This window comes from Eretmochelys imbricata, chromosome 24, assembly GCF_965152235.1.
Source record: "Eretmochelys imbricata isolate rEreImb1 chromosome 24, rEreImb1.hap1, whole genome shotgun sequence".
In the NCBI taxonomy this organism is placed as follows: Eukaryota; Metazoa; Chordata; order Testudines; family Cheloniidae; genus Eretmochelys; species Eretmochelys imbricata.
This window is the reverse complement of record NC_135595.1, coordinates 16,794,986-16,806,261: the sequence shown is the minus strand read 5'-3', so window position 1 is coordinate 16,806,261 and position 11,276 is coordinate 16,794,986. Positions and strand designations below refer to the sequence as shown.

The following is an 11,276-nucleotide window of genomic DNA, read 5'->3' as shown; positions in this document are numbered from 1 at the left end:
GCTGTCTAGTAGTTCTTATCATGGTGGTAAAGAACAGAGCCTACAGAGACCCAACAAACCGGCTCCTTGGATAATGGGAGAGCTGACACTGCAAAGAACACCTGGATTAATTGACACCCCCCTCCTGGATTTAGAAACCTATTGCTTTGTCTTTTGCCTTAATCCTTTCACATCTGTCTAAGCTTTTCCAGCTGACCACTGTGCTCAGCACTGGGGCTTAGGTTCTGCGATAATATAAGACAGTGACACAGGCTGACAGCAAAGCAACTTTGCATACTCACCCATGGAAAGCTTCCAGATGAGCTCCCAGAAAACTGCAAGGAAATTGCTGGGAGTTACTTCATCCTGCGCTTTCCCCAATACCATCAAAATGTAACGGATTCCCTCCCATTGTCCATAGCTGACCCACTCCATGGCTACACTGGGCGCCCCTTGCCACTATAGCTAGCCCGGGGCACTTCTATCGCTGCAGCTTATTCGACTATCCCCTGAGCAAAATAAGCTCTGCAAGCAAAAGCACGGTTTTGCTGCTATAACTGGCCCATACAGAAGGGGCTTTGGTGAGCACAGCCACGTCAGACAGGGACCAAATGTCTTCCTACCCCAGACCGACACCTCTATGTCTGAGGAGTTCAGTCATGTAGACATGCCCCAGAAAGCTCTGTGATGGGCAGCATCCCCACTGCCCTTCTTTCTTGGTGCTGGGATTCACTTCCAGAGTTTGGCACTTTCCTGACTCCTCGGGGTAAGAATTAAAGCTGGCTGGAATTTTTCCAAATGAAAAAAGATTTGATTTGTTTTTCAAATTTTCCACCCTCCCTCCCACTGAAATAGCTCGTAGATGCCCCCACGTGCATACTTCATCGTCTGCCATGTTAGGAAACTCTTGTTCAAGTGGGCCCAATTCTATTCTGGTGTCAACTGCCACTACTCTGTTGACTTTGCTGGCGAAAGGCTGACTCCCACATGCTGGGGATCTGCTCCACTGTATAGTGAGTGTGTTGGTGATTGTCCATGGTGATACTATTATCCCAAGCCCCTGGGGAGCCGAACAACACAATTCCCAGCGAATCACAGCTCCCAGTTTGTATGACTCCATATAAAATGGTTTAAAGAACAGGTCCCCACAGATGTAACAAACTGGCTACTAGTATAACAGGAGAAATGAAACTGCAAAACACATCCTGATTAACTCTGATATACCCCTTTGGGATTTAGAAACCCACTGCTCTGTCTTTTTTCCCAATCCTTGCACATCTGTCCAGGCTATTCCAACTGACCACTTCCTCAGGGTTTGGGTTGGCTAAGAGGTGCTGGGATAATATAAAACAGCCTGACAACGAAGCAAATGTGATTGCTCACCCCAAGGTGCTGGGAGGTAATTGATGCTGCTCTTTCTCCAGCGCCATCAACCTGCCCTCCCCTTGTCCATAGCTTAACCACACCACGTCCACACTAGCAGCGCCGGGTCCGGATGGCGACCCCAGCGTACCACTGCACTTTTATCGGTGTAGCTTGTTCTAGCTGTCTCCGAGCAAAATAATTTCTATGGCAAATGCATGGTTTTGCTGCTAGGAATGTGTCTCCACTAGGGCCATTTGCCAGCACAGCCATGTCGGTTAGAGATCAAATATCGTCAGTCCCCAGACCGACACCGCTATGCCCGCAGAAGTCTGTAGTGTAGAGGTGTCTCCAGACAGGTCTGTGATGGGCAACGTTCCCTCTGCCCTTCTTTCACAGTGCTGGGATTAACCTCCAGAGTTTGGCAGTTTCCTTACTGCTCGGGATAAGAATCTGAGCTGGCTGAAATTTTAGCCTAACCTCTGAGCCCACCTCTTGAGGCCAAAATGGGCTTCCTACGTTTAATCTGACTTAAAGGCTCATGTAAAAGCTCCAAAGGAGAGTACATTCTGAATACTCACGGACATGTGGCGTACAAGTCCTTCATGAACCTACAGGAAAAAAGCCAGTTACTAAAACATGAATTATTTCTTGCTGCTCTTTCTTCGGGGGCAGTAAAATGACAACCATGTCCTGAAAGGGACTGGACTCAAACGTCTGCTGGTTGGGAAATGGGAGCCGGTGTGGTCTGGTAAAAAGAAAGCTGGGCTGGGGGAAAAGAGTTCGGGGAACATCCGTTCTGGGCTGCCCCTGCTGAACTTCTCAGTGACTTTAGATGAGTCGCTTCCCCTCTCTGTGCCTGCCTTTCTTCTTCTCTTTGCCTTCCTTCATTTAGTCTTATCGGTCACTGTTACATGAGCCAGAATAACTTTACAGACTCTCAGAGTCAACTGCCTCAGGAGTATCTATGGACAGAGCAGCACCAGTAGGGCTCAACGTGCCCCCAAACCGCTAGGAAGACAAAGGCTGGAGTTATTTAGTGCTGCTTTTTCTCCGATATCGTTGAAATGATGCTGGTTTCATGGCAGTTGCTGAGCCAGGCAGTTCCTGAGGTGGGAAATTTCCCAGCTCCCTGGTCGATTTCCGCCCTCCCTTCTATTGAAATATTTCCTAGATCTCCGCATGCTTCACTGGCTTCCATGTCGGGAAACCCCCTTTTCACCTGGGCTAAATTCTCTTCTGGTGTAAACTGTCGTTTCTCTATTGAGTTCAGTGGTTCGAAGCCTATTTACATCTGCTGGGGAGCTGCTCCCTCATGTAGTTGAGACCATGTCTATGATTGTCCATCGTGATGCTATTCTCCCCAGTCCAAAGGTGCAGAATGAGAGGATTCCCAGTCAATCACAGCTCCCAGTGTGTCTGACTCCGCTGGGAAGTGGTTCTTATCATGGCTGTAAAGAGCAGAGCCCGCAGAGAACCAACAAACTGGCTACTTGGATAATGGGAGAACGGACACTGCAAAGAACATCTGGATTAACGCTGACGCCCCCTTTTTGGATTTAGAAGCCCATTGCTCTGTCTTTTGCCTTAATCCTTTCACATCTGTCTAGGTTTTTCCAGCTGACCACTGTGCTCAGAGCTGGGGCTTGAGAAGAGGTACTGTGATAATATAAGACAGCTGGACAGCACCCCAGAGACGCTTCCAGAGACGCTCCCAGAAGCGTGAAAGGAAATTGCTGAGACTTACTTGAGTCTCTTCTTTCTCCAGTACCATCAAAATTTAACTAATTCCCTCACATTGTCCATAGCTGAACCACACCCTGGCCAGACTAGGAGCGCCCTGTCAGTATAGCTGTTCTGGTGCACTTCTATTGCTGTAGATTATTCTAGTCCCCCCTGAGAAACATAAGCTATGTAAGCAAAAGCACAGTTTTGCTGTTATAACTGTGTCTACACGAGGGGCTTTTGCCAGCACAGCCGTGTCAGCCAGGAACCAAACATCTTTACACCCAGACCACTACCACTATGCCAGGGGAAGTCTGCAGCCTTCCCACTGCCCTTCTTTCTCGGTGCTGGGATTAACTTCCAGAGTTTGGGGGGTTCTTTATTGCTTGAGAACCAAAACTTTCCCCATGTTTTGCTTTTAAATCTCTTTGTTAAACCATCAGCCAAAATTGGAAGACAACTAGGAATACTCACACCAAGTACATCTTTGACTGAGTCCTCAACAGCCTGTAAGGAAAAATTTTGGAGTTACTCGATCTGCTCTTTCTGCAGTGTCATCAAAATGTAGCTGATTCCCTCACAATGGCTCTGTTCCATTTTGCGTGGAGGGGGGAGGGCGAATGTTGATGATTTAGACTTTAGAGAAGTCATTTCCCCTCTGTGTGCCTGTCTTTCTTCTTCTCTCTGCCTTCCTCCATTAGGCTAACCAGTCACTCCTTAATCTCCCAGAATTACTTAAGAGACTCGAAGCCAACTGTGTTTGGTGTATTTATGGACAGAGCACCACCAACAGGGCTGACTGTGCCCCCGAACCACGAGAGAGAAAAAAGGCAGGAGTTCTTTAATGCTGCTCTTTCTCCAATATCATTGAAATGATGCTGGTTTCATCATAGTGGCAGTGGCTGAGACAGGAAGCTCCTGGGGTGGGACATTCCCCAGCCATGCAGGCGATCTCCACCTTCCCTCCCACTGAAATATCTCCTACATCCCCACTTGCACGCTTCATTATCTGCCAAGTTAGGAAACCCCTTTTCAATGGGCCAAATGCTATGCTGGTGTTAACTGGCGTTACTGTATTGATAACAGTGGCGTGAGGACGATTTACAGCTGCTGGGGAGCTGCTCCCTTGTCTAGTTGAGGCCATGCATACGACTGTCCATGGTGATACTACTGTCCCCACTCCAAAGGTGCACAATGACAGCATTTGCAGCCACTCACAGACCCCACTAGGCAGTGCTTCTTACCCTGGGTATAAAGAACAGGTCCCACAGAATCCCCTGAAAATGGCTACTAGTATAATGGGAGAATTGAAACTGCAAAGAACATCTGGATTGATTCTGACACATCTTTTGGGATTTAGACACCCATTGCTTGCTCTTTTGCCCCAATCCTTTCACATCTCTCCAGGCTATTCCAACTCACCACTGGCTCCAGGTTCAGGTTTGCTAAGAGCCACTGCGAGATAGAAAACAGCCTGACAGCAAATGGAATTTGGAATACTCACCCCAGGGACGCTCCCAGCTACGTCCTCAACAGCCTGCAAGGAAAAAGCTGGGTGTTACTCGATCCTACGCTTTCTCCAGTATCTTCACAAAATAGCTACTTCCCTCCCATTGTCCATAGGTTAACCACACCCTGTCCACACTAGGAGCCCCTTGTCAGTCTAGCTATGCCAGCGTAGTAGTGCGCTTTTGTGGGTGTAGGTTATTCTAGCCCTTTCCAAGCTAAATAATCTATACAGGGAAAACACAGTTTTGCAGTTATAACTATATCTACACTAGGGGCCTTTGCCAGCACAGCCATCCTCGGTCAGAGATCAAACATCTTCACACCCCAGACCAGCACTGCTGTGCCAGCAGAAGTCTGTCGTGTGGACAAGGCCTCAGATAGTCAACATTCCCACTGCCCTTCTTTGTCAGTGCTGGGATTAACCTCCAGCGTTTGGCAGTTTTCTTACTGCTCACGATAAGAATTAGAACTCGTTGAAACTTTACTCCTGGGGTTGGACATTTCCCAGCCATTCAGTAGATTTCCACCCTCCCTCCCACTGAAATATCTCGTAGATGCCCCCACTTGCATGCTTCATTATCTGCCAGATTAGGAAACTCTTTTCCAAGTGGGCTAAATTCTATTCTGGTGTAAACTGCCACTACTCTCTTGACTCTGTGTACCTGACCGGACCGACTTCCTTGCACCACTGCTGAGACTCCCCTTGGGGATTTAGAAAACCATTCTTTGTCTTTTGCCCCAGCCCTTCCACATCTGAGCACTGGCTGAGGATCTGGGCATGCTAAGTGGTCCTGCGGTACTATAAGACAGCCTGACAGCAAATCAAATTTGGAATACTCACCCCAGGAACGCTCCCAGCTAGGTCCTTCTCAACCTGTAAGGAAAAAGCTGGGAGTTACTCGATCCTACGCTTTCTCCAGTATCATCACAAAATAGCTACTTCCCTCCCATTGTCCATAGGTTAACCACACCCTGTCCACACTAGGAGCCCCTTGTCAGTCTAGCTATCCCAGCCTAGTAGTGCGCTTTTGTGGGTGTAGGTTATTCTAGCGCATTCTGAACTATATAACCTGTATGGGCACAAGCAGAGTTTTGCTGCTATAACTGTGTCCGGGGGCTTTTGCCAGCACAGCCATGTCGGTCAGAGATCAAACATCTTCACCAGACGAACACCACTATGCCAGCAGAAGTCTGTCGTGTAGACAAGGCCTCAGATAGTCAACACTCCCACTGCCCTTCTTTCTCAGTGATGGGTTTAACCTCCAGAGTTTGGCAGTTTCCTTACTCCTCAAGATAAGAATTCGAGCTGGTTGAAATGTTTCCAAATGAATTTTTATAAATATGTTGTCCATTGTTTTTCAATTTTTTTTCTTCTTTGGACAAACTCAGAAATGAAAATTGTTTGCAGAGTTTTCGTTTTTGATTCCCACCCCCCTTTTCGTTTCACCCATTATTTCCTGTTTTCTGGAGGTGCTCGAACAATGATGTGTGTTTGAGAAATTAAAAAATAATTGCGAGGTTCAACATTTTTGCAACATCTTTTGGAAATCTTTGTTTTTTTAATGAAAAACTGAAAATGTCCCCCCCACCCACCACCTTTGCTTTTCCACTGACAAGGGCGGGAGATCTAAAACCAAAGCTTTCCCCCTGTTTTGCTGTTCATTCTTTTTGTTAAAAATCAGAAGAAATTGGAAGACACAAATTTTTCCATGAAACTTTTCATATTGACCAAAAATATATATTTAGTTCCCTAGAGCTGGTTGAAATGTTTTCGTCAAAATAATTTTTCAACTTAAAAGTTGTTTTTCAGCCAAGGTTTTGTAGAAAAAAAATCATTTAAATGAAAAATAAGAATCTAAAAATGTGGGTGATTTTGGTTTTCCAAAACTAAATATTTTTACTCAAACGCTCAAAATGTGTTTTGAAAACCAAAAATGCATGGTTCTCTTTTTCAGTTAAGAAACCAGCAACATTCCCTGGGCTATTTTTAAAACTAGAAGAAAAAGATGAATTTAGAAGCTCTTTTCTTGAATCTTATTTCTCCTGAGGAGAGATGAGGGTCTTTCCTGGACTCTCATGTAGGTTAGGAGCAGATTCTGAAACGCACAAGGAGCAGTTATGCACCCAGCACTGCTCGGGGCAGTGTTGTTCAGTGGCTAGCTCACTGGATCATGAGTCAGGAGAGCTGTGCGGGCTGTACTGTCATACAAAGAATAATAACTGACTGCCCAGGCTACTCCAGCCAAACACTGGGCTCAAGATTTGGGCTTCTTAGAGCCCCAGCACGATAATATAAGAGTTCCTGACAGCGAAGTAATTTCTGAATAGTCATTGGCAGGGCACTAAGGATATCCCCACCAACTGACAGGAAATAAAAGCAGAAAGAATTGACCCTGCTCTTTCTGCATTATCATCCAAACAAAGCTAATTTCCTCCCAGTGGCAGCAGCAAACTTTGGTTTTAGAAACATTCCACCTACCCATTGTTCTTCTCATCAGCATTAATCTCTAGAATCTATGAGAACTGGATCTCTTTTATTTAGTCTGACCTCTCTTTAGTGAGATTAATAATATGCCTAGATTTTAAGGCCAGAAGGGCTCATTAGAATCATCTAGACTGACTTCCTGCATAACAGAACACAGACTCTCACCCAGTCATTCCTGCATCTAGCCCATAACTTCTGTTTTATTCAGTGCCTACTTTAAAAAAAGATAGCCCATCTAGATTTCAAGACTTGCAGGGATGAAAGCCATGTCTACACCACCACTTATGTCGGCAAAACTTATGTCGCTCAGGGGTGTGAAATAAATACCCCCCCCCCGAGTGACAAACGTTTCGCCAGCGGAAGCGGCAGTGTGCACGGCGGTATGTTGGTGGGAGAGCTTCTCCCACCGAGATTACTACTCCCGCTCGCTGGGGTGGTTTAATTACATCAACGAGGCAGCTCTCCCCCGTCGGCATAGAGCGGCTACACGGGAGATCTCACGGTGGCACAGCTGGATCGGTACAGCCGTGCCGCTGTAAGCTCTCTACTGTGGACATAGCCAAGGGTTAATAAATATAGTTTAAAATTTGCACCTTCTTTCTTAACTCAACTTGTGTAACTTCAGTTTTAGATGATTGGATCTCGTCTTCCTTTGTTTGACTAAAGAGCCATCTCCCATCGGAAATCTCTTCCCCCCTGCAGTTAGGCGTATACCAGGATCAAGTCACCTCTTAATTGTCGCTGTGGTAAACTAAATAGATTGTGCTTCTTGTCTTTGGACTCCCCGAGCTCTCTCGGTTAGCCTAACCTCTGAGCCCACCTCCGGAGCTATGTTTAATCTGAATTAAAATCTGATTTACAGGTAGCAGGTTAATGTAAAAGCTCCAAAGGAGAGTACATTCTGAATACTCACAGACACGCTGTCTCCAAGTCTTCCATTAACCTACAGGAAAAAAGCAAGTTACTAAAAGATGAATTACTTGTTGCTGCTCTTTCTCTGGCGGCCGTGAAACGACAACCATGTCCTGAAAGGCACTGGACTCAAACGTCTGCTGGTCGGGAAATGGGAGCCGGTGTGGTCTGGTAAAAAGGGAGCTGGGCTGGGGGACAAGCGCTCGGGGATCTGTTCTGGGCTCTGCTGTTGACCTGCCCAGTGACTTTACAAGAGTCGCTGCCCTTCTCTATGCCTTCCTTTTGTCTTCTCTTGGCCTCCCTTCACTTCATCTGATCGGTCACAGCTGCATGCACCAGAATCACTTGTCAGACTCCCAGAGTCAACTGTCTTTGGAGAGCAACACCAGCAGGGCTCCGTGTGCCCATAAACCGCTCGGAAGACAAAGGCCGGAGCGATTTAGTGCTGCTCCTTCTCCGATATCGTTGAAATGATGCTGGTTTCCTGGCTGTGGCTGAGCCAGGCAGCTCCTGGGGTGGGAAATTTCCCAGCTCCCTGCTCGATTTCCGCCCTCCCTTCGACTGAAATATTTCCTAGATCCCCACGTGCTTCACTGGCTTCTATGTCAGGAAACCCCTTTTTTCAAATGGGCTAAATTCTATTCTAATGCAAACTGGCATTTCTCTATTGACTTCAGTGGTTCGAGGCCTATTTACATCTGCTGGGGAGCTGCTCCCTCGCGTAGTTGAGACCATGTCTATGATTGTCCATGGTGATACTATTATCTTCACTCCAGATGTGCAGAACGAGAGGGTTCCCAGTGACTCACAGTGCCAGGTGTATCTGATTACGCTGTCTAGTAGTTCTTATCATGGTGGTAAAGAACAGAGCCTACAGAGACCCAACAAACCGGCTCCTTGGATAATGGGAGAGCTGACACTGCAAAGAACACCTGGATTAATTGACACCCCCCTCCTGGATTTAGAAACCTATTGCTTTTTCTTTTGCCTTAATCCTTTCACATCTTTCTAGGCTTTTCCAGCTGACCACTGTGCTCAGCACTGGGGCTTAGGTTCTGCGATAATATAAGACAGTGACACAGGCTGACAGCAAAGCAACTTTGCATACTCACCCATGGAAAGCTTTCAGTCGCGCTCACAGAATTCTGCAAGGAAATTGCTGGGAGTTACTTGATCCTGCGCTTTCCCCAATACCATCAAAATGTAACGGATTCCCTCCCATTGTCCATAGCTGACCCACTCCATGGCTACACTGGGCGCACCTTGCCACTACAGCTAGCCCGGGGCACTTCTATCGCTGCAGCTTATTCGACTATCCCCTGAGCAAAATAAGCTCTGCAAGCAAAAGCACGGTTTTGCTGCTATAACTGGCCCATACAGAAGGGTCTTTGGCGAGCACAGCCACGACAGCCAGGGACCAAATGTCTTCCTACCCCAGACCGACACCTCTATGCCCGAGGAATTCGGTCATGTAGACATGCCCCAGACAGCTCTGTGATGGGCAGCATCCCCACTGCCCTTCTTTCTTGGTGCTGGGATTCACTTCCAGAGTTTGGCACTTTCCTGACTCCTCGGGGTAAGAATTAAAGCTGGCTGGAATTTTTCCAAATGAAAAAAGATTTGATTTGTTTTTCAAATTTTCCACCCTCCCTCCCACTGAAATAGCTCGTAGATGCCCCCACTTGCATGCTTCATCGTCTGCCATGTTAGGAAACTCTTGTTCAAGTGGGCCCAATTCTATTCTGGTGTCAACTGCCACTACTCTGTTGACTTTGGTGGCGAAAGGCTGACTCCCACATGCTGGGGATCTGCTCCACTGTATAGTGAGTGTGTTGGTGATTGTCCATGGTGATACTATTATCCCAAGCCCCTGGGGAGCCGAACAACACAATTCCCAGCGAATCACAGCTCCCAGTTTGTATGACTCCATACAAAATGGTTTAAAGAACAGGCCCCCAGAGATGTAACAAACTGGCTACTAGTATAACAGGAGAAATGAAACTGCAAAACACATCCTGATTAACTCTGATATACCCCTTTGGGATTTAGAAACCCACTGCTCTGTCTTTTTTCCCAGTCCTTGCACATCTGTCCAGGCTATTCCAACTGACCACTTCCTCAGGGTTTCGGCTGGCTAAGAGGTGCTGGGATAGTATAAAACAGCCTGACAACGAAGCAAATGTGATTGCTCACCCCAAGGTGCTGGGAGGTAATTGATGCTGCTCTTTCTCCAGCGCCATCAACCTGCCCTCCCCTTGTCCATAGCTTAACCACACCATGTCCACACTAGCAGCGCTGGGTCTGGATGGCGACCCCAGCGTACCACTGCACTTTTATCGGTGTAGCTTGTTCTAGCTGTCTCCGAGCAAAATAATTTCTATGGCAAATGCATGGTTTTGCTGCTAGGAATGTGTCTCCACTAGGGCCATTTGCCAGCACAGCCATGTCGGTTAGAGATCAAATATCTTCAGTCCCCAGACCGACACCGCTATGCCCGCAGAAGTCTGTAGTGTAGAGGTGTCTCCAGACAGGTCTGTGATGGGCAACATTCCCTCTGCCCTTCTTTCACAGTGCTGGGATTAACCTCCAGAGTTTGGCAGTTTCCTTACTGCTCGGGATAAGAATCTGAGCTGGCTGAAATTTTAACCTAACCTCTGAGCCCACCTCTTGAGGCCAAAATGGGCTTCCTACGTTTAATCTGACTTAAAGGCTCATGTAAAAGCTCCAAAGGAGAGTACCTTCTGAATACTCACGGACATCTGGCATACAAGTCCTTCATGAACCTACAGGAAAAAAGCCAGTTACTAAAACATGAATTATTTCTTGCTGCTCTTTCTTTGGGGGCAGTAAAATGACAACCATGTCCTGAAAGGGACTGGACTCAAACGTCTGCTGGTTGGGAAATGGGAGCCGGTGTGGTCTGGTAAAAAGAAAGCTGGGCTGGGGGAAAAGAGTTCGGGGAACATCCGTTCTGGGCTGCCCCTGCTGAACTTCTCAGTGACTTTAGATGAGTCGCTTCCCCTCTCTGTGCCTGCCTTTCTTCTTCTCTTTGCCTTCCTTCATTTAGTCTTATCGGTCACTGTTACATGAGCCAGAATAACTTTACAGACTCTCAGAGTCAACTGCCTCAGGAGTATCTATGGACAGAGCAGCGCCAGTAGGGCTCAACGTGCCCCCAAACCGCTAGGAAGACAAAGGCTGGAGTTATTTAGTGCTGCTTTTTCTCCGATATCGTTGAAATGATGCTGGTTTCATGGCAGTGGCTGAGCCAGGCAGCTCCTGGGGTGGGAAATTTCCCAGCTCC

At 47.1% G+C, this 11,276-nt stretch overlaps 1 long non-coding RNA gene across 1 annotated transcript; it reads right to left on the bottom strand.

Annotated features, from left to right (window-relative positions):
* Positions 1 to 289: 289 nt before the first annotated feature.
* Positions 290 to 8,403, bottom strand: LOC144280026 (uncharacterized). Its single transcript, XR_013348709.1, has 6 exons — positions 7,974 to 8,403; positions 5,417 to 5,449; positions 4,571 to 4,603; positions 3,541 to 3,573; positions 1,923 to 1,952; positions 290 to 314 (listed from the first exon to the last, which is right to left on the bottom strand). It is a non-coding gene; the product is annotated as an uncharacterized LOC144280026 (long non-coding RNA).
* Between the last annotated feature and the right edge of the window lie 2,873 nt (positions 8,404 to 11,276).